Source organism: Phyllopteryx taeniolatus, chromosome 3 (genome assembly GCF_024500385.1).
Source record: "Phyllopteryx taeniolatus isolate TA_2022b chromosome 3, UOR_Ptae_1.2, whole genome shotgun sequence".
NCBI classification, from domain to species: domain Eukaryota; kingdom Metazoa; phylum Chordata; class Actinopteri; order Syngnathiformes; family Syngnathidae; genus Phyllopteryx; species Phyllopteryx taeniolatus.
Genome location: NC_084504.1, coordinates 30,714,045 through 30,741,563, shown reverse-complemented (window position 1 = coordinate 30,741,563; position 27,519 = coordinate 30,714,045). Strand labels below are relative to the sequence as shown.

General features: G+C 44.1%; 1 long non-coding RNA gene across 1 annotated transcript; it reads left to right on the top strand.

Moving 5' to 3' along the window:
• The first annotated feature begins 9,262 nt into the window (after window positions 1–9,262).
• On the top strand, window positions 9,263–26,544 carry LOC133475551 (uncharacterized). Its single transcript, XR_009787867.1, has 4 exons — window positions 9,263–9,461; window positions 18,706–18,831; window positions 22,087–22,234; window positions 24,599–26,544. It is a non-coding gene; the product is annotated as an uncharacterized LOC133475551 (long non-coding RNA).
• The last annotated feature ends 975 nt before the right edge of the window (window positions 26,545–27,519 follow it).

The window sequence follows — 27,519 nt, the reverse complement described above, 5'->3', positions numbered from 1 at the left end:
TTACGTCACAGAACGTGATGCGAGTTCGCCCAATGCGGCGGAGGACGGACGTTTTGCAGCGCTCCTGTATTGTGGCGCCGACACATGAAAACACAGAGACCTCGCTGTTCCCGGTATCTGAAGAAGTGCACCAAGGAAACGACGGCACTGAAGTGCGAGTCCCGAAAAAGTGTCATTGTGTCAGAGGGCCGCTAAACAGCCCACTTGCAGTGCTCCGAACAAAGAGACAAGGGCCGCTCTCTGAAACCTGCTGTAACGACTGCTTCGTGTGTATATGCTGTACCAAGGGACAGCAAAGAGGATCCTCGTTTTGGATCCAGTTCTGGCTGCAACCCCCCCCCCCCCCCCCCCCCCCCCCCCCCCACGGCCCCCACACTCACATCTTCTTCGAAAGGACACATTCTTCCTCTGCGCCTGAAATTGTCCCCGACTCCCTTCTCCCCTGGGTCCTTTCCCTTCTTTTCAACATTTTCCCCGAAGTACAATTAGAATTACGTCTCTGGGAGTTAGACACATTTAAAGCTAAACATACTGTGCGATCGCTGACATCTGACTAAATTTATATGACAGCGCTGCAGGTTATGTCCCCCATTGACCTCTTCCATCTATTTTCTTCTTCATCTCTATCATTTCCGCTCCGCTTTCAGTCTCTTTAACGCTGCTAATTATGCTCCGTTGGGCGCAGGTCAGCTTGTCGCCACAGCGACACACTCCGTCGTCATTTTTTTGACCACGAATTGTTGTCTTCCGGGCCTCCGGCGGACACATTTGCGAGGGACACAGCTGTGGCTTCATGCCCGGTTGCTCACCACAGGGCAGTTTGTTAGTGCGGCACACTGTTTGTCTTCGTTCCCATTTGCGAAGCCGAGCAATGAACGACTCCATCAGGCACGAGAGTTATTTTGCAGGCATGTTGGGTGTGTCGCCTCATATTATGTCAAAGTTTCACCATGGCACGTCAAAGTGTAGAAGTAGATCGCTGCGGTTTCTGAGGTGGCATTAACGAGGTGCAAGGACATTCAGTGTCACGTAGTCACGTGTCTACAGGGAGTGCCTCTCAGATGAAAGGCTGGACCAGTCAGACAACTGCTGAGATGCAGCACAAACAAGTCGACAAATGGGCGTGCAAGAAATGCACGCCTAAATCGGCGTGAGATGATCCACTCTCACAGTGAGATGTGTTAAGTTGACGCTTGGCTGCCTAAGGCGTGGCGGCGGCGAAGCAACCTGCTGTCCAGGGGAATGTGACCTCGCTGAACGCCGCCCACACTGACTCATTGACACCTGCGTTGCCGGTGAACTGTGCCCTGTCAGCCTGAGCCGCGTTGTTCATCTCTCATGCATGCTCATCTCACTGTTGATCAAATGACCTGTTGGCTGTGGGTCGGCTAGTGGAGGTCATTCTGGTTCCTCCTGCGATGAGGTCAGATTTCTACTGTTGTGAGTGAAGGAATTCGATGTCTGCACTGCCTTCACGTGGTCATGAAGTTGTGGTCAACACAATTTTAAACACAGCTACCCAAGATGATTCTCCGACCATTACCAATAATATTTTGTAGTATAAACAGTTGTGAATTAAAACGCTGTATAACTGCTATATCATTTCCTCAAAATGGCAGTTATGGTTTGGAAAGGGACTCTAGAGGTATCAAGAGGAATTTTCAAATTTTTGAAATCTGACTATTAAATTTGAATTCATTTAGGATTTTCTCAAATCCACACGGTGCCAAAATGATGCGTAGAGACTCAAATATATACATAAACCTCATTAATATTTGCAAAGTTTCACCGCAACCCATTGCTAAAGCACTCATTTAAATTGTTTGGTTTCATGGCACTGACCTAATTTTTAATCATAGTCCACAAATATTCAATAGGGTTTAGGCCAGGGCTTTGGGAAGGCCATTTCAGAAATAATTGTTTGATTTTTTTATTTTTATTTAAAAAAAAATCTAAACTAGTTTGACTGTGTGGTTTGGGATCATTGTCCTGTTGGAGTTTCAGCCCACAAGCTATTGATTAGAGGCGAATTGGATCCTCTTTCATTATTCCAGTGCACCTGTACCACTGGTGGCAAAATATTTCCAGCACATGACGCTACTACCGCTGTGCTTAACAGTTGTTGCTAAACTGTTCCGAGGTTTAAAAATCTTAACTCGCGTCCTCCAAACACACCTGTTGATATTGCGGCCATGTATCTCAGACGTTGTCCATGTGGGCAGCTGCAAATTTCAGCTGTAGTTGAAATGTTGATTTTGGGAGCAGGTTCTTCTTCCATGGCACGCTCTCAGGTCATGGCATCGTAAAACTTCGCTGAGTTGCGTGGACTTTCCCGTTGTTCTGATTGGTCAAGCAAATACGTAAAATTAGTGCTGTCAAAAACATGCTGGCAAAGAAAAACGACCAAATGACGAGCTCCGTGCACTCATATAGGTTCTGTACAAAATTATGAGCATATCTTAAGTGATCTGCTAAAATATGTGTGTAGAGAATAGATTGACTTGGAAACAGCAGTCTTGTTGGCCAGGACTCGTCATCGACAGGCCCGGTTGGATGAGGCCATTCAAATCACAATGTGCTAAACATAAAGAAAACGTGATGAACTTTGCGACGACCTCTGAGGTTCAAAGTTGTTAAAGCTGAAAAGGGTGAAGCAGCACCTTAGCTTCGTCAATATTCTGTGGATGCGGGTGTCCCGATATTTCCATGTATGCTCTCTATTAATATATCAGATGTGATGTTGGACGAGATTGACCTTAGTTGACATACCGGTATTTTATGCCTTACTTATGAGTATATCAGGACTGTTTATTTATTCACAGTATTTTGCCTCAGAGCGAGCCCACAGTCAGGAAAGAATCATTACAGTGTTAGGTAGCGATCAATAGCGGCAAGTTGATTGACACGCCAATGTTTTTCAAGCCCCATGAAACACTTTCTCAGGACTGACAATTTTCCAGAAATTGACAGGGGGCTCTTTCACACTCGCCCCCTCGCTTCCAGCTCTGTGTTGAACATTTGCCTCAAAAGACGTTGTCGTTCCACTCATGCAAAGCCATATCTCTCAACCGTACGGTGCAAAGTATATAGTTTCACAGTCAAAATGTAAATGCCTGGCAAGCGTTTGTTGTAGGAGGAAGTGCGACTGCAATCCAAACACTGAGCTGCTTGGCACGGACGCAATCTTAATGTCTGTGGGAAAGAATGGATTAGTTCAAGAAATGTTGTACCCATGCCACGATCACACATACTCGTATGGCTTTTGGTCTAGACGTATCTAACAAAAGGACAGAATTAACCATTTGCTTTAAGAACAGGGTTTGTTTAGACATAATAAGAGACAGTAGCAGAATTATTTGAAGCAAGTTCATAAGCCCGACATCACATGAAGGAAGGAGACGGATTGTGTACCTGCATTGCACTTCTTCGTGCAGCAAAAGTGCTCTGTCAGGAGATGTCCCAGCCAGTGTCCTCCCCTCATTTACATCTCATCCCCCTTTCTGACTGCATCTTTCCTTCCCATCGCCCATTATTTAAGGCCAGGAATGGAACTAATGCAAGGATGTACCAAGGACAACATACGCCAAGGGAGTCAGAGAAAGTGAAAGTCAGATTTTTCTCCTATAATGGCCATATATAGAAGAACATCATGTGCACTTATGCATGTTGTACTTTGAGTAGCTGCCCTTTATGCTCATAGATTTTCCGATGATGTTGGGAAAGAATCAATGCCAAACATCCAGTACCAGGAATGCAAGTCCATTGGAGGAAATCTGCCGTTAGATAGTATTGGGAAATAGATTTTCCTAAGACGCTCCCCTCCCCTTCCCTACTCAGCAAGCTTTCTCTTCGATACTCTAAAATTCCATACCTGTAAATGGACTTACGCACGCACACACACATTTTTCATGTCTGATCCCCTTGGGCATTCGTAGGAAGATGTTAGGTCTGCCATTGGCCTGGACTTCCATCTTATTCCCTCCAACTACTGTTCTTCATCTTGCATCCTTCACTATCATCTCTTCTCGCTCTCCCCGGCTTCCTTGCTTTCCTCCTCCACGATTCCTCTTGGCCTCGCTATCTTTTCTGTCCTTTGCTCATTTCTCTCACCCTCTCGTTCCCTGCATCCGTTCACTCCTCCCCCAGACCTCTCTATCTTCTCCCTCCCTCCTTGCGTCTGCCCCTCACTCCTCCATCCCCCTTTCTCTCTCTTTACTCCTCCTGTCCTTCTCTGACTCTCTCTCTATCTCCCCCTCGGTGTCTCTAATTCTTCCAGCGTCTCTCGCTCGCTTCGCTCTGCAACAATAAATTACACACAAACTCATTGCACATCTCTTTGTTCTCCCCACCAGATAATTAAATTCATTTGAGCCAGGCTCTGCATTCTGAATGATGAATGCATTGACGTTACAATTAAACAGGGCGATGCATTAAACCACTCCCAACGAACTCCCGTACATGCACTTCACCAGCGCATACTCTCTCAGGCCGGTGATTGTGCAGAGGCACAAGGTGGAAAACAATTGCATGTTTTCACTTACTTTGGCCCGTTCTTGGCTCTATTCTGACTGCAAACTTAAATGTAGTTGCATTAGTCCAATTTCCACCAAACAGTACTGTTCCGCCCAGTTCGGCAATACTTACCAATTTCCATTTCAAAAGGTAAACAAATAAGTGGTGTGTGTCACACCGCTTTTTGGCTAGAGTGCAAAGCTACTCACAACGCATTTGGCCATTTGAGTGTGAACTTCATAACAGACTCGCAATGACTAAACAATACATGGAATGGACAATATCAGCACAAGTTAAAGGTCAGAGGACAAAGATTGACATTTTTTTCTTGATAACTCTAGAACCGCTTTACAAACCACACCTGCCATTTTGAAGTGATTATATAGCAGATATACAGCAGTTAAATTGATAAATATGATGCAGAATGCACCTTCTGCTTTTTGCATCCCGCTCCTTCCGGTCTTTGTCTCTTTCCGGCGCTGTGACGTCACACGAGCCAAACATCCCTTCGTTCGGCATTGTGTGCTATTGTTCCATGCTGTTGTTCCCGTCCTTGAATACTTGCCGATCACTTCGAACCGCCGTGTTTTGAGTATGATGCAACCATTGTTTTTAGCTAAGCTATGGTTGAAAACTTGCTGGAAGTGACGTGCATGTATTACATAACATATAAACAATGCAAATATGAATTTTAACTGACCCCATAACATCTTTGTCATCTGAGCTTTAAAGGGCCAACCTTAGCGGCCTGGAGACTAACTAGTTGGTGACCTGATGGCGAATCGAGTCTCCTGGAGAGTAGAGAGTATTTCGTGGGAAATTCAAACCTTTTAAAGACTTTTTCAAGTCTCAAGCAGGTCTCGGAGATACTAGAAAATATCTGCGCACCAAACTATCGTCGTCGCCTATTTGACAATTCGACAGCAAAAGAAAAGAATACTTATGTCACTAATCAATTTGGAGCTGGGCGATTAGGGCAAAAAAAATAAATAAAAAGATAGCACGGTTATTTGGATTACTATTGAAATCACTATTAATAAACACGATTATTAATTCATTTCAAAACTTGAGTATTTATTGAACTACCAAAACTCTACTTTAAATATAACTGTAAAGAACAACCACAAATAAAGTAGTAACAGTAAACAAGTAAAATAATAATAATAAAAATAATCTCTTAACGCAGGTAACTGAGCTGCTGAAATATTAGGCGATTGATCCACACACGTCACATGCAAGCTTGCAACAGCTTCACGCAACAAGCACTGCACCGCGCCGCACATTACTTGTTTTTCTTCGATTATTGGCTTTTTTTTTCTTTTATAACTTTGAGAAGCCGCAATTGAAATCATGATTAAAATTGTATTAATTGCCCACCTTAAAAGTGGAAATGATTTCATCTGAATTGTGTGTTGTTATAAAGCCTGTGTGTCTGCATTAATAAATTATATGTGGAAACCGATGTCTAGCTCTCTGTAGCCGATCAGTCAATATTAAGTTTTTGAAAACACACATAATAAACATTTATTTAAAGACTATCTATCTATCTATCTATCTATCTATCTATCTATCTATCTATCTATCTATCTATCTATCTATCTATCTATCTATCTATCTATCTATCTATCTATCTATCTATCTATCTATCTATCTATCTATGTAGATGTCTTGTCTGGCGATGTCTCAGCGACATCGTCCTGGTGAGAGCGCAGGCGATATTTTGTGGTCACGGCAACGTTTCCGCCAGTGAGCTCGGCCCTTAAACACTGAGGTTAAGGTGCGGTATTTGGTGAAAAGGCACTTCCCCTGTTAAACGCACTCCTTACAGCTCCCTTCTGAATGTAGAATTTTCTTTCTTCATCTCGTTTTTTTTTTTTTTTACTGTTGATAGTTCTCTGTATTCAATCAACATTACCTGCCACCAGTTCAAAATATAGGACCATTAAAAGTAGCCATCATCAATTACCAATCCCATCCTTAACGACTGAACTGTGTATCTTGGTACAAATGCAGCTTCTCATTCATACAAAAGCTGTCGATTCCATTCTACAAAAGGGCAGATGGCGAAGTGTTTGTTTGGGGTTTACTGGAAAGCATACAGAGGTGACCTTGCAGTCCTTGGAGCCATTGGCGGAGTGTTTTTGCCCAGCTCCTCCATCTATCTCTTGTGCCAGTGACTTCCTGTGGTGTGATTAATGTTTGCCAAACAACATCAGGTCTGCATAGTCTCACTCTTTGCTGTCAAGACATGAGTGTATTGTCAGGCATGTATCTGCATTGTGTTTAAAGGCTAATTTCAGCAGTATTTAGAAAGTTTGATCATCAGAAGACTGTGGGATCAAGTCTGGAGTGAGATGTCCGGATTATGACCAAGGCCAAGGGCGGGGTGAGAAGAAGCGATTTGAGAATGAGACGTGCGAAGAAAGTCTAACGGGAATTCTGGAACAGTTTTCATTTCCTTCCTTAAGCGTATAAGAAAGAGATTTACACTGCTGCGCATTGTAGCCAGGCTGAGCACCCACTTTAAATGCTGTGGGATGGTGGGGAGGCAGAAGGTGATTAATGTGGCGTGTGTAAACAAAGCCCTTCAAACAAAAGCGAGAGTGTAAAGAATAGAGATAAGGCTCGACTCCAGTCAAGTTTGGCATCATCCCTCTTCCGCTAACGACCTCTACTGTCGCTCAGTGATGGCGAGGGCAGCAAGGATGGGGAAGGTGAGGTGGGGGCACTTCAAAAAGAAAGAAAAAGACTCAAAGGAGCCCTGACATGCACATTCATTCTTTAATCAAAGAGATAATTGTGAGTGGAACCAACCTGTCTTCATTCTTTGAACAAATAAAAATGCATGACCTGTCCGCAATATGGACAACGCCATTACTGATTTCATTTGAATAGACCGCTTGTTATTGTGCCTTGTTGAGGTTGGAAATGAATTGGTTGAAGATAAATCTAGCCCCCTTTGTCGAGGTAAAAAAAAATGTCATATGCAAAACGTGTCATACAGTAGATGCGGTCAAGCACAGTTGTACTTTACATTTATGCTCAGAGTTGCAGCTACAATTATTAGACATTCTACAAATTTACATGAACACAAATGAATTCACGAAAACTTTCGTCAACCTTCGCTTGTGGTTTCATCGTTGCTTGTTTGTCTGAGAGCAGGGCTGGGCAAAAAAAAAAAAAAAGAAAATAATTCATAATAATCAGTAAATAACTACGCCAACATGTCGTGCATAAGCATGACTTGTGTGATCCTTGGGATTGTTCTTTTTTTTGGGTCTAAAATTAGTGAATAAGTCCTTAAATCGAAGTGATCAAATTGATGCAAATGCAGGAGCGGACATTTTGGTCCTACTCCAAATCAAGATTGTTTGACCTGATCACGCTGCATCACTTTTTCACTGTCTTTGTGTGTGTGTGTGCAAATGAACAGTATACACATTCTCACATCACCACAATGTATCTTAACAAACCTTATTGTGTTCTGTCCCTGATTTGATGTCAGCTTTCATATTACGATGAAAATAAATACATTTAATATGAAGAATAACTAAACGAGCCCCATGTAAATGTGCAGCACGTTTACGTCGCCTCCCCTATGTAATGGTCTCATACAGGCCTTGGGCTAATATATTTGACAAGAGCAGGTCCAATTAAACAGATTGATTTCTTCCAATGATGTAAACACGCCTTGATCAAGACAGGCTTGTTGACCGCCGATTTATGAATTACAGCCTTTCAACCTGTGGCAGAGCCTCCTTGTGTTTATATAATGAGATAATGGAAGGGAAGGCATATGTCCTCCCCTACAAATACTTTAGATAAGGCAAGTTAGACTCCCCCCTGCTCCATCCAAACCCCAATCTGTGGGCCCGGCGGGGACATACCATAATGCATCGCTCACCACATACTAATGGTACTAAATCACTGGAAACGCATCACGTCACACCTAATCCCCAGAATGTTTACTCGGACGATCGGAGGGGAAAAGAATTCTGGGAGAGACGGACATAAAAAGGAGCTTTCTCGTTGAGTTGAACCCAGTCAGGTTGACACTTGGGTCTCCATTTCCCAACCGTCAACTACGGCAGGTTCAGCATGGGGTCAAGGAGAGAGGCCGGCAGCCATTTTATCATCCACGATCATAAAACACTTCCTGAAGGAAAGGGGACCGGCTGCTTGTGTGCATCCGTGCATCGATAGGTCAGTGCTGAGCAACGTGAGTAACCGGCTGTGTTACAGCTCCACACCATTGCAAACCAACCCCGCAATAATATCGATGGTTCAAATAAAAAATCGATTTGATAATCGAAACTTTTTGATTCAGATCTTACATTAAGAGCTCATTAGATTGTGGCTGTAGTACTGTTGTGGCTGGTGGGTTTATAGTTTCGGATAATCAAAATGTGCTGACTTGACTGGCATTGTGGTCGTGAATATGTACAATATTCCCCCCTCAGTGTCACAGCGTTTCCATTTCACGTTGTCATGTTGCCGTGGTGCCCGTGCATGTCAATGAGGTCCATTTGAGCGAATACGCCAACCCTGCACTCACCCAATCCACTGTACACTGCTCCCTTGTATCCTAGCAACCCCCCGTGCCTGCGGCCGGCTGTTACCTTCCTGTCTGGACCCGTGATTTCTCCCAGTTGGAGTGAGGTTACATTCATGTGTGATGTGTATTTGAGAGCCCTCCCACTCCTCCTTCCCTTTTGCCCCCACCCTCGTCCGCCGGTGCTGCAGGCGCGTAACGTGCAGCCGAGGCCTCGCTGTCGAAAAGCATCGGCTCACATTCCTATTTACTCTCGCCCCAAAGGCAGCGGCTCTTTGAAACAGGCAGAACTTGAAAGGGTGGGAACACAGAAACTGATCAGTGGATGTGCTCCAACAAGAGGATCCCATTGGAGGTGGTCAGGGGGATGAGACGGAAAAGACGGTCAATAAAAAAGGTAAGAGAAGTACAAACGGTAACAGATGGAAGTGAAATGATTTGGCAGGCGAAAAGGGAAGCGCAGGTTCATAAAAAAACGGGGGGAAAAAATGGTACGAAGACACCGACTGTTCTAAATGTTGCTGATGGCTCCACTAAAAGAGGTGAGGATACAGGAGCGTTGTGAACCAACGCGCGCATTTGAACACGCTGCTGCAGCAGGAATGTCAGCGTGCTCTGTGGCAATGGACACTTTCAACACTTCAGTCACACCAAAGAACCACTTCAATAATTCATCACTCATTCCAGGCTCACTGCCTGCATGTAGCAGGCTAACAGTTTTCAACAGCCTTCAAAAGTCCACGTCTCTCTCTCTCTCTCACACACACACACACACACACACGCGCGTGTACTCGCAAAAACACATTCACTAAGTTAAGATGGACTTGAAACGCTAAATGTCATTTGTGAAAGTCACAGACGCATTCAAATGAAGAAAAGCAAAAAAAGCAAAATCACCCCCCAAAAGTTTGATAGAACGCTGTGATGCACATTTTCTATGGTTGAATTGCGGGGCTTTGCTGGAGTCTAATAGCAGCCCACTGTGACCCTTTAATAACCCTTGCTATGACTACTCAGCAGCGCAGTGCTCAGAGTCTGAAAGGGAGGCCTTAGAGGGATTTCTGGCAGGGCAGCATTCAGCCCAGTTTGGAAAAGTGAGGTCATTGGAGTGTTTTTCTTGATTATGTATGAGTGTTTATGTGCCCGTGTGTCCCTGTAAGTGTGTGGGCTTTCGTGCGCGTGTTGTATTTTTCATTGTGCCGGGGGGTTGTGGGTTGTGAAAGGCTAATTTGGGTTTAAGGGCACTGGGCCCTTGCCAGGCGCACCAGCCCGTCTCATATGCCACCGTCTACATCAACAACACATGCACTAATATGAAAGTCGCCCCACTGCCATTCCCTTCTTCAACACTGTCATTCATTCATCGGCGACTTTAGTGATGGAACGCACTTTACAACCTATTTGCGGCCTCATTAAATGTCTCACTGGCTCTGATACCTTGCAATTACCCGTTTACCTTTGCTTGGTCCCTTATTATTCTTTTTAAAAATGCTCCCTGAAAGTGAAATTAAATGCCAGACAGCGAACAAAATGTCTTAATCCTGATATTTTTCAGTGATTCCCATGTTTCGAACAAGAGTGACACCCTTTGCCTTTTAAGGTGGCGAAAAGAATGTTACTGCTTTCTTCACTGGGACCATTTTAACTCTAAATTCCGCCGGTGTCTCTGTTGTTTAAACAGTTGCTCTTGATTAGAGTTCAGTACGAAGCCTTGACAAGAGAATGGAGAGTCGGCGGCGGGGGCCGTGGAAGCATCAGTGACACGAATAGCTTTTCACTCTTCTCTCCTCTTTTCTTTCTTTCCCTCCATACTTATACTCTGCCGTTTCCACCCTTTCCCATCTGCAGTTTGACCTCTGCTGTTCTTCACTATGATTCCTGTGTGTTCAAAGGCGGCAGGATGTCAGTAATTGGAAGGGATGTGATGGAACGGGGGGCCCTCCTTGGGGCCGGCCCGCCCCCTTCCCAGCACAAGAGAGGTCAGGGAGAGCCCGTCTTGCACCGACACGCGGGCTCGGACGGCGGCATCCAGCCACAACAGGCCCGAGGCGGCGTGATCAGCAGTAGTTCTGTCAAAAGAGAATCTGCTCTTGTTTGGAGTCCAGCATCCACTGAGTCCGTCTTGGATATCTCCTGTGGTAAGCTTAATGTAAAGCTCCTTCCCTGGTACACGAAATTACTGAGGCGCCTACAGGAGTTGAAAGCCGAAGAAAATATTGCATTTGCTTTCTTGTTCCACTTATAAGAGCTTCTAATCTTCAGACCATAGCGTATACAAGATTTTGGAGTGCGTCTGTGTGATTCTGTGAGAAGGTCGTGGGCTCACAATCTGGATTTTAGTGAATCCCGAATTGCTTGACGTGGTCGAGGTCAGGGCTCAGGTCTGTCCGCACCAAATTCTTCAAAGCTCTCATTTACGAACCTCGTTCTGTGCGCTGGGGCACTGTCGATGGTCAGTTAGTCCAAAATGTCATAAAAAGATGAAGAATTAACACTAAGAGGGGAGCTAATTGGTTTTCTCCATCCACCCGTTGATTTTGTTGACCGCTCATCCTCACCAGGGTTGCGGGTGCGCTGGCATCAATCCCAGCTGACTTTGGGCAAGAGGCGTGGTACACGATGGACTTGTTGCCAGCCAATCACTGGGCACATTTCGACAAACAACCATTCGCACTCAGATTTACACCTAAGGACCATTTAGATTCACATCCCATGAAACTTTTGGATTGTGCGAGGGAGCTGGAGTACCCAGAGAAAAAACTCTTGCAAGCACAGGGGAAAACATGCAAAATCCACACAGGAAGATCCGAGGCTGGATTCCAACCCACAACGTTCTCGAGCCACAATTGAGTAAGAGCTGTGCCATAAGACTTTTTGTCCATATACTGGCTCTGGCTAGAGGTCCGATTTCCTTTTTAATTCTTACCATCAGTTTGTGGCGAAGATTCAGCTGTAATCATCTCAAATCAAATTGCTGTGAAGGCCCAAACTTGCCATCTCACGCTGATCTAAACCACAGAGGTGTGTTGAGAAGGCGGTTTAACGGGCTACTTTTCCCACGTCAGTTCCGAATGAAGGTGCCTGGATTGCATTAACATCAATGGGACCACTGTCATCATCATACTGGGTCCATACACAAGCGGACTTATTCAAACAAGCCCTGACAGACACATCTCTGTGAATACAAAAGTATGTATATGAGAAAAAAGAAGTCATGCGGGTGTGTGTATGGTTGAGTATTTGTCAGTGAAGACACGAATTACACACGCATACACAAATATAGAGGGAGACTGTCACTGCCCTCAGCATATGTCATCTTGAGCAGTGCACTGCGGTTGAAGGCTGCCCTGGTGTAAGATGGAGCTTATTTGGGGAAACACCCAGCTGACACATCAGCCCTGGCAAGCCATGACACAGAGCTGCCACTGCTACCCACCGCCCCCCCCCCCCCCCCCCCCCCAAAAAAAAAAACACCTTGGGGCTTTTGTCTGTCTGTGCCATGTGGGATTACACTGTTTTACACCACACTACCCACCTATTCCCTCCCAAAAGAAAAAAAACCCCAAACTTTCAAAGCGCTCCAAAATGTGGCATTTTGACAAGGGCACAGCAATGCGAACAGGCGACGCTGATGCCGACCACTGTTAGCGTCATGCCAGCTCCGTGTGGCCCGTTGTCTTAGTCGTGCCCCTGGGTTGCGCCACGATCCCAGACCTGTCCCCGGGGACACCCGACCTCCTGCTGACTTCACACATCACTTGCCCAGACCCCAAAACATGATCCACAAGCCCCCCACCCCCAATTTTTTCACACCCCTCTCGAAATTCACCCAAATCGAAGTGACTCCTCCTTTCTGTCCGTCACCTCGTATTATCTGATGCTTTGAATATCTTTGCGGAATTGACACGTTTTCACAAACACAAAGAAGAGGATTACATTACTTACTGGTTGCTTTTCCCACTTAGTGTACAAAACATTGAATTATTTTCCACAGTAGAGCCTCTGAAATTCAAATGAATCCCCCCCCACAAGCATTTAATGAGAAATCTTAATTATATTAACACATACTGAAGTAAATATAAAAAAGCCACACACACACACACACACCTCCCACCACAATAAGTACACTTGCACGTTCTTAGAGCCAATGCAAGATCCGTATCATAAAATTTTGTGTACAATGTTAACTTAATCTTATGCGAAGGTTGATCCAATCTACTAACCCTATTAGCATTTTAATTAAGAATATTTGATATAAAATAGGGGAGCCAGCAGTTTATCTGTAAGCACTTTGGTTTTGTAAACCGAGGGTCACTGTTTGGGAGAAAGTGAAAAAAATGACATGGAGTTGTTGGAGAGATGCGACTATGCTTACTGACGACTGTCGAGATGCCCTTGAGCAATGTAGCCAATCACAGGGCACATGCGGATAAACAACCATTCACATTCACACCTATGGACAATTTTGAGTGTTCAATTGCTCTGGTTAACAACAAATGCGCTGAATCCAAATATCACAAATATCACCAAACTTTTGAACTATGGCCATGTTTTTGTTCTAATGTACAGGTAGCTTCAAAGGTTCATTCATGCCTGAATTTTGAACAATAATGACGATACATTAAATTTACATGGACTTACTTCGATCAATGTCCATCATTCAATTTACAGTACGCAAAGTTTGTAACATTGCAACTGTTAACAACTTGGCATATAAACCGGACCTGAACAAGAGAAACGGATGTCATTTTCGGGTACAGCGATGGAAAATTGGCCTAAATCGGAACATAGACAAACATAGACAACTTACAATTAACTTACAATTTTCTTTCTTTCTTTTTTTTGTTCTTTTTTTTTGTGTTATCCTCCCAAAAAGCAAGTGTGGCGAGAACATGAAAAAGTCCACACCGGAAGGCCTGAGCAGAGATTCAAACCCAGAACCTCTTAACTGTGAGCCAGACTCGCTTACCACCACCGCACGGTGCTGCCCTATTTACATTGCAGTTTAACTTAATGGAAATACATATCAAATTTGGCGCAAAACTAAATTATAGTTGAGTGTAAAATGTGGAAACACAGTACGGCTTTAGAAGAAATGATTTGGATGCATAGATTCATGACCGGGTGGAAAGGAACGCGTCGGGAGCGTGAAGTGTGAATGAGAGACAGTTGGAGGGGAGTCGTGATGGTGGAGTCAGAGCATATATCTACCTGCCAGTCTGCTTGAGAGGCTGTCAGTCGTGTCTCGCTGCCAGCAGCATCCAGCTGAGGTTTTGCGAGACCTCAAGTGGAACATCACCTGACTGTGAGGCGCTCACCTTACACTGTAATGAACAGCCGCTGGAAATCAATCTCCTTACTCCTGTTCAAGCAGTATCATTTCATCTTGATTGTTTATCCGTTGACCAAAACATATACGAGTGAAAAAGAGATGATGGCATTTGTTTTGCAATCAATCTTTGTCCTCTTGATGAAGACTCAAGCGGAGAATAGTATTCATGACCCGAGCAGGCGAAAGAAAAGCAGCGCATTGCGGGAAGGGAAATGTTAGGCCAATCCAGATACCTGAGCCCGCAACCTGAACCCGAGAGAAAGAGAAAACCTCATCCCAGGGGAGAGCGGAAGGGCCAGCAGAGTGGACAGTGGCAGTAGAGCAGTCGGATGAGGTTTCACTTCAATGGCAACGGCAGGATTTTTATTTTCTTGTACACTCACGCGCCCCGCAAATCAGCGGAACACCTGAGGCCGTCTTTCTGGAAATTTCATAATGTGGTATGTAGTTGTTTCAGGAAGAAAGAAAAAAAGTTTCCCAATCTGCACTGCGAGCTGGTATTCAATGTCTGCCCATTCCTTTGTTATCTCCTCTTGGCTGTAAAGAAGTCAGTGAAGTGGAAGGAATGTGAAGTATTTCCAGGCTCTGACAGGGGAGTGCTTGTGTGTGTGTGTGTGTGTGTGTGCGCGTGCGGTAGAGGGTTGAGAAGGTAATCCTCCATCACACCCCAAACAGCTTGATGCTTCCAAACACGTAAAGAAAGCCTAACCTGCATTGAGGTTGGCCCCCCCGCACTCTTTCGCACATACAAACGGGAAAAGGTGATTATAAAAATCTTAATTAGTTTGCAGACTTGATGAGTGAAGAGCACACAAACAGCTTGAACGTGTGATTATCACACTGCACAGGTATACAATTGGGGTTAGTCCGCGAGATGAAACAAACGCCTTAAAAGTCCTAAACCTCCGTCCGTCTGCCGGAAGATTCTGGCGTGCACCGCAATAACAAGGGCTGAAATATGGTTGTTATTCAAGAGACATATTTAATCATACAGGGCTTTATGGGTCTCTGTGCATCCTCTAAATAAAATGTGATGAATTGCTCACACAGCTGCATCCCCTACAGATGGAAAAAAAAAAAATCTCCGTGTTCAATGATCGATAAGCATTCGTTTTTTATTTTCTTTCATCCTCAGCGTTCCGCACGCACTCGCCATTCTGCGACTTTCTGTGTTAATGCCGTTAATGGAAATTGCCTTATTGCGAGCGTCTGCGCTTGCAGCAAGATTCAGATATTAGGTGGCTCGTTTTGCTAAGCTCATTGGCTGCTATCACATTTCAGGTCAATGACCCCAATGACCAGACAGCAGCACATAGCAGGGATAAACATGCAGCAGAAATGCACACCAGCGCGGTTTGCTCATTGGCTGGCTGCTCGGACGCCTGGACGGGATGACAGACAGATGGAAGGACATATTGGAGGATGGATACGAGCCGTCTGCTTAAGGCAGGTTTCGGCAAAACACTCTTTGATTTGTACAAGTAAGGGTCGGAAGTTCAAAAACATGAGTTGATAATTTCACAGTACTGTATGACAAGAGAAGGCGTTAAATTATTTTCCTGCAAAGAGGCTGAGGAAAGATCATTTTCTTTCTCTCTCAGATCTTAATAGCAAAAAAAAAAAGGAGGTCAACTTTCATTAATTTCTTTGTTTCTCAAGCAGTGCTTCTCAAACTCTTCTCTCCGCTTTAGACTGCTGTTGCGTAAACCCATCGGCCCATCTTTGTCTGAATTTGGATAAAAAGCATTCCATTTTGCAAAATGTATCAATTATCTAATGTCGTCAACAACAACAAAAAAAAAGTGATGATCAACGCTGTGAATCATCACTCGTATTCAATTTCAAGATTTGTCGTGTTGGAACATTTTCAGAATTGAGGCAACTTTTGGTACGCTGGCACGGATTTGGGTAGAAAAAAGACAAATTGAGTTTGAAATTCCTCATTCCTGCTTAGAATTGTTCACACGCACACACAATTCAATTGGAAGCTGAAAAGATGTTTCTGTGAAGTCCAAGCTCACTAAGCCTCCATCTAACGATTGTTGAACCTGACCTCGTGTCATTGCGCTGACATGTTGGTTAATTGTGCAACAACAACCTGAAAGTCAGAGAAAGAAGTGATTTATTGGGAGCTTTTGTTTATTGCTCTCAATTACATACTTGTGAGTCGTTTTACTCACTGTGTTGTCTGCTTGCTGAATATTAACCTGTGCATACAGAGGAATTTATTCTGGGCGAGAATAGAGGCAGATTTGTGACTGACAGACTAGCAAAGTAATATTGTTTTGGAATTACATTCTGCTTTAAAATGTCCACAGAAGAAAACATGTCAAGCCCCACAGCAACGGCACTGAAAACATTCTGACATTGTGATTGGTTTGTCATGCACAAAATCTAAATGAAGATGGAAGTTCTTGAGTTCCTCGTCATGTTGTACGTGCAAGGAAAAGAATTTGTTCAAAAAGTGCAGCTTGTGGGAGAATTATACATTTGGAACTATGGCTCCTCTCCTTCTCCTGCTGTTGTTAAAAATCTCTTTCTCGTTGTGCTTTATTGGATGGTTGAGCAACGATGCTTCGATGGCAGCTTCCTAAAATGACAATTCACATTGACGATGAGAGAATTCATCCAACAAACGAGAAATATTAATAATTAATATCAATGCAAGAAAGAATATAATTGTGACCAGTGCAGCTGGACATTCAATAATTGGAAATTAGTATTGTGAGCACCAAATTATGTTTCTTCGTGGATACACACATCTTGCATATGTCTGCATTTCTCCTAATAAGGCATAATTCACTTGTGTTGAGAAGTCACTGACAGAAAATCTCTCAATAGAACAAAAGTGAGCTTTATCAATAGCAACACCAAAATGTTCAAGAGTTCTTTCTTAGCCCGTGTTTTTAGTTAAGTAGTTGTTGTTGAGAAAGGACCGCAAGCAAACAAAACAGTGATCAAACAAAATAAGCAAAAGTCATAACTACAATGGCGCCGGCCAAGTACAATGGAACCTTCATCAAAGACAGTCTGTTCAGCAACGCGCTCACTTATTCAGATTTTGAAACATTTTTCCTACAAGAAATAATTGAAAAAATATCAATATTATCTATCAACCTTATGTTCCTTCCTTCTTCTTCTTCTTCTTCTGTCATCTATTGTCAGTTTGCAAACAAGTGTTGGGGTGCATCAAAGCCTCCTATATTGGCCTATGCGCCTACTGTAAGTTTGCGCTGACTCACTTTTTACTGACCGGCATTAATCGTGTGACGTTTGACCTTGATTGGGACATGATTTACCCCATAATTTTGAACAAATTCCAATTTCTATTACCTTTGTAATTGTGCACTGTGCAATGACAATAAAGATTCAAATTCTAATATGTCTAGGATGGTAAAAACGTTCAGTTCAGCAAATAATTTAACAGGGGAAATTGGCAATTGTGAAACAAAGAGTTCGCAGCTCTTTATTTTGCTGACCCCAACAGTAATTTTCTCTTTTCCTTTAGACATACAGTAGTTAGATGGTTCTCCTCCTTCCTTTCTCTCTGCTTGGGTCATTAGCATGTTGCTGATGGGGGTCGGTCAACCATTGAGCAGTGCAGGGAGGTTTGGCCGGGGCTGTAGCGGGCCTGTCAGGGCAGGTCATTAAGAAAACGACAGGTCGGGGAATACACAGACAAGGTTGATTGGTTTCCTGCAGCCGTCAGCAGAGCCCTGCAGCATCTTTTGACCCTGTGAGCACCATCTATCCTGCGCACGCACACACACACACACACACACACACACACACACTTGCAGAAGCGCGCTCACACAGACACAACACAAACACACAAACATATGTGTACAAACAAACACAGAAAGCTTGTTTGTGTAAGCACATACACACATCCTTGCATGCATCTCACTTATTCCACACCACTTACTAAAGCTTGGGAAAGAACATGCGTTGCGTAATACATTGTGATTTCTTTCTTTGTCCTTTTTTTGCCAAACATTTACTACAACTACAATTATTGTGCAGAAGGCAAAGGCCCATACTTTATCACTTGTCAAAGCTTGTCTTTCTTGAATTGAAAGGGGAAAAGTCTTCATGAATCAACAACAAATGTTATTGCGGTTTCACTCTTGGAGTCAGCGCTGTAGCAACAGACCAAAGGAACCCTTTGAAGTAAAGCTCAGTTTTCTTAAAAGGTCACGTGCGAGGATGTGCCTGTGTGCAACGGAGCGCTCTGTCATGCGCACGAAGATGGAATGCTGCCCACCATCCGTCGCTGTTGTCTGATGCACTGCGAATGTCAACCCCACAGGCGCTGACGCCCGGCGTCTTCCCACCTAGCCGTGCTACCCTACCCGACTCGACCCGACCCTCCAGCCGCAAGCAACTTCGGCCTACCAGATGAAAAATCCTCCTGCCTGGGGCTTTTTTGTTCCAAGTAAGCCCAACAATAATGTTACTTCAAATGTCAAAGCCAGGGCTGTTAGTGCATGAATGTTTGTGTGTGGTCGGTGGGGTGGTGCATCATGTTTTGGGGTAACTTGTGTCACTGGCACATCCAACGCCTTTCATCCCTTAATGTAATCAAATGCATTAATGTGTAAAAATGTCATTTAGCACAACACATCCCACTGCAGGCTGCTTAGTAGATGCTGATAGACAGATCGCGTTTGAGTGACAGTCTCCGGCTGCGGCCTGCCTGCGAGCGCCAAAGACACACCAGCAATTCTTCATGCGTGGGCTCAATCATGAAGCCGGTTTTCGGAGAACTGCAGTGATAACATTCCCACGAAATGGCACTGGAGAACAGCAACAACAACAACAACAACAACAACACGAAAGGCAATGCACAAACTGTACCATTAACCCCCATGCGGTGACTTTTAATGCACAATATAATTGCTAATGGGACCTGTCTTTGGGGTGAAGTGGTGTTAACCTCTGATCAACCCCAGGTCAACCACTTATAGTCCAGATAGAATTCATTACATTTCAGCCACTTCATCATCAACATCTGACTGACCACTTTCACACCCGTGACAATGAAAAACACTGGAATGGAAGCGGTAAGCAGCATTTAACTTACGACGTGATTTCTTCTTTTTTTTTTTTTTTTTTTTTTTAAATGTCACAAATATGTGATTCCCTCAAAATGTTTGCTGATGGTATACACACATGGACAATCTTGTTGGTCCCCATCTGAAAAAGAATGAGACAGCAGTTGTTTGAGCTTTTTGGAATGTCGTATCAGCTCTAATCTTTACAGAAGCAAAAATGAAACATAGAAAGAAAAGCACTCTGTACCTAGTGTGAAACATGGAGGAGGCTCATTTCTGAGGGCAGCTTTGTTGCAATCTGGCACAGGGCGTCTTAAATCTGAGTATCGTACAATGAAATCTCAAGACGATCAAGGCATTCTGGAGCGTAATGTGCTGCCCAAAAAGTTTGGACTGAGCTGGAGGTCATAGGTTCTCCACAACTAGATAATGAACCAAAAAAGACACAGGCAAAAACACGCAAGAGTAGCTGAGAAGGAAACATTGGAGTGTTCTGAAGAGCCCTGATCAAAATCCCGCCGAACATTTGTGGCAGGAGCTGAAATGTGACATGTGGAGAAGGTGCCCATTCGAACCTGCGACAACCTGGAGGCGTTCGCTCACGAGGACGAGGCTAAAATATCGTTTGATAGGCATGTAAGTCTCACAGACATTGTTTTACTGCTGTGTTTGCCTGTTCTGGAATGTTCTGGAACAAAGTATTAAGTCAGGGTTACGCCAGTAAAACTGTATTCTTAATCTGTAAATAAAAAAGTAACAACAATCAAATGCACTTTTTACGACGGAAAATAACTAAAATAATGTGGCGACAGTGAAATCGTGCATTACTTTCGTTATTCAAAATGGCGGATTTTGGGACTAACGCAAGTAACACGTTACCGGCAACACTGGTTGTCACGATGCGTTTACATGCTGACTGGAAGTTAACACGTCACCTTACACCCAAGCCGAAGTCCAGCATGCAAAGTCCATTTTCTGTATTTATTTATTATAACTTTTGTCAGTTTCAAGTTATTTCAGTGACCATGGTGTTTGTTTTTTTTGTTTCTTTTACAGAAGGATACCAACAATTTTGTCCAAGTGTGTTTTGTTGTTTGTGGTTAAATACATTTCCTTGACAAGTTAACTGTTCAGTTGTCCATCCATCCATCCATTTTCAACACCGCTTATCCTGGTTAGGGTCGCGGGACGCTGGAGCCTATCCCAGCTGACTTCGGGCGAAAGGCGGACTACACCCTGAACTGGTCGCCAGTCAGTCGCAGGGCACTGTTCAGTTGTTGTCAAGGAAATGTTTTTTTTTTTTTTAACGCACTTAACATGGTAAAGCAGACCAGGCAGCGGTGAAGATGTTATTGGATGACACACCGGATGGAGAAATGGGGTGAAAAACATACAATGCAATATATTTTTCAGACTTCTAATTATTAGCGATATCAGTTAAAATCCAATCCAGCCCCATTTACTCATTCTCTATCTCCTTCTTGTCTCTCTTCTCACCTTCTTTTTCTCAGCTATTAACAGCACTTGTACCTGTTGCTGACAGCTTCCATAGAACACTGTTGATGGAACAGCAGTGTTGGGGAGTAATGAGATTACTTAATGGAATTTATGTTTTTGTAATCCATTACATTACTGGGTGAAATTATGTCATTCAATTACAGTTCAAATCCTGGCCCCGCCTCTGTGGAGTTTGCATGTTCTCCCCGTGCCTGGGTGGGTTGTCTCCGGGCACTCCGGTTTCCTCCCACATCCCAAAAACATGCGTGGTAGGTTGATTGAAGACTCTAAATTGCCCGTAGGTGTGATTGTGAGTGCGAATGGTTGTTTGTTTCTATGTGCCTTGCGATTGGCTGGCGACCAGTTCAGGGTGTACCCCGCCTCCCGCCCGAAGATAGCTGGGTTAGGCTCCAGCACGCCCGCGACCCTATTGAGGATAAGCGGTAAAGAAAATGGATGGATGGATATATTAATTTTTAGAAAGTACTTGAAATAGGTATACTACTATTACATTTTCAACAGGGTAACTTGTAATTGTAACCAACTACATGTCCAAAGTAATCTGCACTCCTTCACTCCACTCATGCCAAAGTAGCATCTGCTCCATTTGCACACTGTTTGAGGAGTATCTGCAACATTTGCACAATCAACATTGTCCCAGATTATCGCACTACTCGCTTGAAGTCTCGGCGTCCTTTGCACAATGGTCATTGCACCGGACTATTGCAATATTAGTCTTTCGAACTGCTCTAAGTGCTAGAGGACTCTGCATCTTTTTGCACAAAAAAAAACAAACAAAAAAATGTACCGGCATTACCAGATAACAAGCAACCCTTTATTGCTCAGTGACTGTTTTTTGTCAATGTCTTTATGTCTTAAAAGTGTTCTCTGTCAATTGACTGTCTGTTGTCGTACTAGAGCGGCTCCAACTACCAGAGACAAATTCCTTGTGTGTTTTTTGGACATATTTGGCAAAAAAAGAGGATTCTGATTCTTCTGATTCTGAACTACCAAATGACCAGTCATCTTGGTATGGCTGGTTAAGCTAGTTACCACCTTTTTAGTCAATTAACTTAGTCTTTTGCATTTATCTATGCGTGTGTGTGTGTGTGTTTGTGTGCGTGTGCGTGTGGTTGTAGGGCCAAGCAGCGAGACGGAGGCAGGTGAACGATAGCAACTCTAATTAGCAGGGTGGTGGCTCCTGTGCTGTGGAGTTCCTGAGATGAGTCGTCAGGGACTCAAGGTGCCTGGCTCAGTGGAGAAGACACAGAAAAACAGCTTTAATTGGTGCGGGTTATTTATAGAAACACACCTCTTTCAAGGTTAGTGGGTTAAGTCTGCTCAGTCCTCTGTGGGGACCGTCATGTTTAGTGGTGACAAACAGAATGCTGGCAAAAAAGCTGCCCCACCTTGCAGTCCCTCTGGAGTCATGCACATGTACAAATACATGATGAAGGCACATGCTCGCATTCTTTTTAGGAAGCTATTGCAGCATTTCCCACGCACCAGCAATGTTGAAGTGAGAGACAAGAGAATTTATGAACATTAGAAGAAACAAAATGTGTTCGGCTGAGAATTATTTTTTTGGGGGGGGAAACAAAATGTTTTTGGCTGAGAATTTTTTTTTTTTTTGGGGGGGGGGAGCGTTAAAAATAAGTTAAGCACTATTTTATTTTCAATTAAACATGGATTATTTTGGCAATGTAAACATCATCACTGCACCTACAGAAGCTCACACAACACACTCTAAATTATTTTTTTGCCTGCCCTGGTCACTTGTTTGCTACCCAGATGACGTGGCATTTTTTTAGTCAGTGGCACAAATAGACCAATTTCTTGATTGTCTGTCCATTTGTCAGTTTCCTGTTGTTGAGGCTAATGTAAAGAGGCCTTGGCCAACGAAAGCCTACAAAAATACCATATTGACTCAAAAAATGAACTCCTTTTTTCACATCTTTATTAGGAACCTCAACACAATTCATTTGGTTCTTCCTGGCAAGTTGGCCACCCCGCTAAATGTTTCATGGACCCTTTTGCGCACAACTGACGTCCAGCACGCCAACAAACAACAATGAAATCAGTATCTCTCTCTCTATCCTAAGATTAAAAACAATAAGACAAATATTTTTATAAACATTCGTTTTCAATCAATTGCGGCACACTTTTGGAGAAAATCCTGCCAAACATCTTGAGGAAAGGCTCAAATGAAAATGGCTGGAATAGTGAAGGCGGGGTGAGGTTATCCCTCAGTTGAAACCCTCATTGGAGGCATCTTCATCTGCCGTCCAATCCTCCCGGGGGGCCTACTTCTCCATTTCATTAGTTTGTCAGCCTGCACCAAGGATTGTGCATTAGGCCTTTAATTTAGTAGATAGCCAGAGGCGGCCTATGCCTAGTGTGACTCTTAGCTCCAACAGACTGGAATCTAACTAGGATCAGCTAAGCTAAACTTAATGCAGCCACACACATGCACGCAATCGCTCAGACGCAAACACACACGCACTCACACACTGCAGTCCATCCATCCATTTTCTGAGCCGCTTATCCTCACAAGGGTCTCGTGCGCGTGCTGGAGCCTATCCCAGCTATCATCGGGCAGGAGGCGGGTATACACCCTGAACCGGTTGCCAGCCAATCGCAGGGCACACATAAACAAACAACCATTCACACACACATGCAAACTCCACACAGGCGGGGCCGGGGATTGAACCCCAGTCCTCAGAACTGTGAGGCTGACGCTCTAACCAGTCGTCCACCGTGCCGCCCACACTTTCTGATGTGATGGTGTTTTTTCCCTAGCTGGTCGTAATGAACAAAAGGAATAAGAGAACAGAGTGAAAATAAGATAAAATGATTTCGGGCTAGACTCTAAATTGCCCGTAGGCATGACTGTGAGTGCGAATGGTTGTTTGTTCCTATGTGCCCTGTGATTGGCTGGCAACCAGTTCAGGGTGTACCCTGCCTCCTGCCCGATGACGGCTGGGATAGGCTCCAGCACGCCCGCGACCCTAGTGAGGAGAAGCGGCTCAGAAAATGGATGGATGGATGGATGGATGGATTTCGGGCTAATCAGCCATGCAATAGAAGTGCACATTAATTCAACATTATATGCATGGAATTCAGCATTATCTCAAAAAGAAAAATAATATTTCACAAATGACACGAAAAGAAGCAGAAAGTACATTTTATCACACAACTCTAACCAACTTATCAATGGTGCATATATATATATATATATATATATATATATATATGAGGGAGAGACAGAGACTGAACACAAATATAAAAACTATAAATACAACTCCAATTTTTCATGAGATGAACTGACAGACCTAAGACTTTTCTCTATGTACACAAAAGGCCTGTTTCTCTCAAATATTGTCCACAAACCCGTCTAAATCTGTGCTGGTGAGCACTTCTCCAATGCTGAGATAATCCGTCCACCTCACAGGTGTGGCATATCAAGATGCTGAATAGACAGCATGATTGTTGCACAGGTGTTCCTTCGGCTGGCCACAATAAAAGCTTATCACACAGCATAATGCCACAGATGTTGCCAGTTTTGAAGGAGTGTGCAATTGGCATGCTGACTGCAGGAATGTCCACCAGAGTTGTTGCCCATGGATTGAATGTTCATTTCTCTACCATAAGCCTTCTCCAAAGGCTTTTCAGAGAATTTGGCAGTACACGCAACTGGCCTCACAACCGCAGACCACACGCAACCATACCGACCCAGGATCTCCACATCCGGCATCTTCACCTCCAAGAATACCTGAGACGAGCTGCTGCAAAAGAATCCCGGTTGCAACTGTAGGGCAGTAAGGGATGCTTTTATTTTGGAAATGTACTATTCATGTGTTATTTTACAGCATTGATTTTAGTAATAACAATAATAGAGGTTCATTCACATTTCAAATTTATGTCAGATTTCTTTCCACGGCCATTTCTCCCCCCCCACACACACTTTCCTGTGCCAGTCAAGTTGTCTTTTCAGTGTCGTGACATGCTTTTGGGAATGTGAGGAGAGTGTGGGTGGACATTAAACACACCGACAACTGTAAGCCACTGCAACAAACAGCAGTCGCACACATGTACACGCGAGCCTCGCAATTATAAAGACGCAACCGTGAGCGTCAGTGCGAACGCTGTGCGCCCACACAGAGGCTGGGACACAATTACGTGGAACAAAGAACAAAAAAAACAAAGGGTGCTCCTTTGCTGACCCCTTGCACATACATGCGCGCGCACACGCGCAAACTGACGCACACTGACTTTTAATCCTCAAGCACTCCTCACTCTCGCTCATTCTCCCAGGCCAGCTCCGAGGCATCTTCCTTATTGCTGGGATGAGACTGGAGACTAAAGAGGGCGCGGGGGGTTTTAGTAGAAATGGCGGCCCGTCTTTTGTTTCCTGTTACAACATGCATTTCATGGGGAGGCCTGGCTTCTGACCCCGCCGATCACACACTGCGTTGAGGCCGGAGCTCCGAGGGAAAGCCCATCTGTGGCATCCATCAGTGCTGCGCTCTCCTGCTGTGGTTCTGTCAGGAGCCGGAGGGGGTGGTGGCGGAGGAGGGACGGCTTATGGGGGGGGCACGATAAGGGGAGGTTAGGGGGATGAGATTTGTTCAAGAATGGAGATGAGGAAGAGGCGGAGGTGAAATCAGTCCCCAAAAATAGAGTTAAGGAACACAAGTTTCTCCTAAATTCAACGTAGCACGAAGGAGAAGGAGGGACAACTGTGTGCATGTGGGCAGGGAAACACAATGGGAGTCTCGGAAGTGGGAGTAAGGTGGACTATTGCGCATTTATACCATGACATCAGAAGCAGTGACGATGAATTACATGCTTGTTGCATAATCAAATTCTGATATTGCGTAACACTGCATCAGCACGATGCCAATAATTCTATTCTATTATTTCTACTGCATCCGAGAGATCACCGGTGCACACAGAGGAGCTGCCACACATACAAATGGATAGAGATGAAACAATGTGTTTATTTTCTCGAGGCATACAAGGGAGGCTTTCAAATAGCAGAAGGCCAGGTAAAAGCAGCCGAGGCTGGAACTGAAAGACACCAGATGTTGTTCTCAGCCTCCCCTCTGCCACTGCATTCTCTCTGAAGCCTCTCTCAGTTGTTGCACTCACCCGAGGCACTACAAAGAGATGAAAAAAAAAGTATTGGTTTGAAGGTCAGTTTAAATAAAAATATGTCAGCAAGTATGACAGGCAGGTTGTGCTCTGGATAAATGTGGTGCTCCAATGCCAGCAAGCTGAAACTGATTGATTGACTTGCAGATGTCACAGACAGGCAGTGCAAGTAAGGAGAGACAGAAAGACAAAGCAATAGAGAATGTGGCTACTGTAGGATGCGGAAGGAGCCGCACATTACGTCCCGTAAGTGTGTTTATTGTTGCAGAGACGATATGCACACATTTTTACGCTCTCACACATGCACACACATACAGTATACTGCTGGTCAGCGCTGGCCTGGTTGTGGTCAGTAGCCTGTGGCCAAGGCGGGCACAGGAGTCAGCTGTCAGCCTGTGATGGATTGATACAGACACCCCACACCTCCGTCCTGACACGCTCATACACACACACACACACACAATCCCCCTGCTCCAGCAGCTGGCCCATGCCTGGTGGGCATGTTCGAGAGGAGACGTATTAAGGAGGGGTGGGAATAGGGAGCCGTCCTCCATCTTGACTGTGGCCTGTATTAGAGCCTGCCCTCCTGTCACCCTCACTCAGCCGCTGTGTTGGCTTCATATGAGTTAGCCATGTTGGCTATTTGAGACTGTGAATGCTCTATCTCTTCATCTGGCCTGCTGCCAGTCGTCAGCTGGAGGTCCGTCTGTGCCGGCTGTCTGGTTCATTGTGGACTTACTCACCTCCTCTTTACTTTTTGTGATTAGGATGTAAAGGCATCCTGTATCGTGTGTGCCACATGATTAACAAAAACTATTCTCTCCTTCAAACTGATTAACATATTAAAAAAAACAAAAAACTAATAAATGAAACCTCACTTTATGAGCCACCAGGTTTGGAAACAAAATTTTCAAAGAAAAATTAGCTTGAGTTTACAAACAGTTGAGCTTAGCTACCTCGTAAACATCATTGGTGCTGCGCATTACACGTTAACATTGCATGTATCTTTTTTTCTTTTCCTTTTGCTCTGAATTAGCCCTTAAAGGGCCAGAAAGACAGTGAAAACTGCTCGTTATAGTGTTAGTAGTAAATCTAAACGTATTCATGGAAAAAAAGAAGGAAATGTAATTGGTTTGTCGAAATCAACCATCTGTACTATAATAATAATAAAATCGAAATCAAATTTGTATTACATTTAGACAAAAAAACTATTTACACTCACATTCTCACGATGGACAATTTATGGTATTCAATACGCCTAACATGTTTTTGGAATGTGGACGGAAGCCGTAGTAACTGGAGAAACACCACATAAGCACAAAGAGAACATATGAACGCACATAACAGCTGGAGCCAGGAATTCAAACCCCCAACCTCAGAACCGTGAGATAGGTGTGCTTCACACTTGTCCACCATAC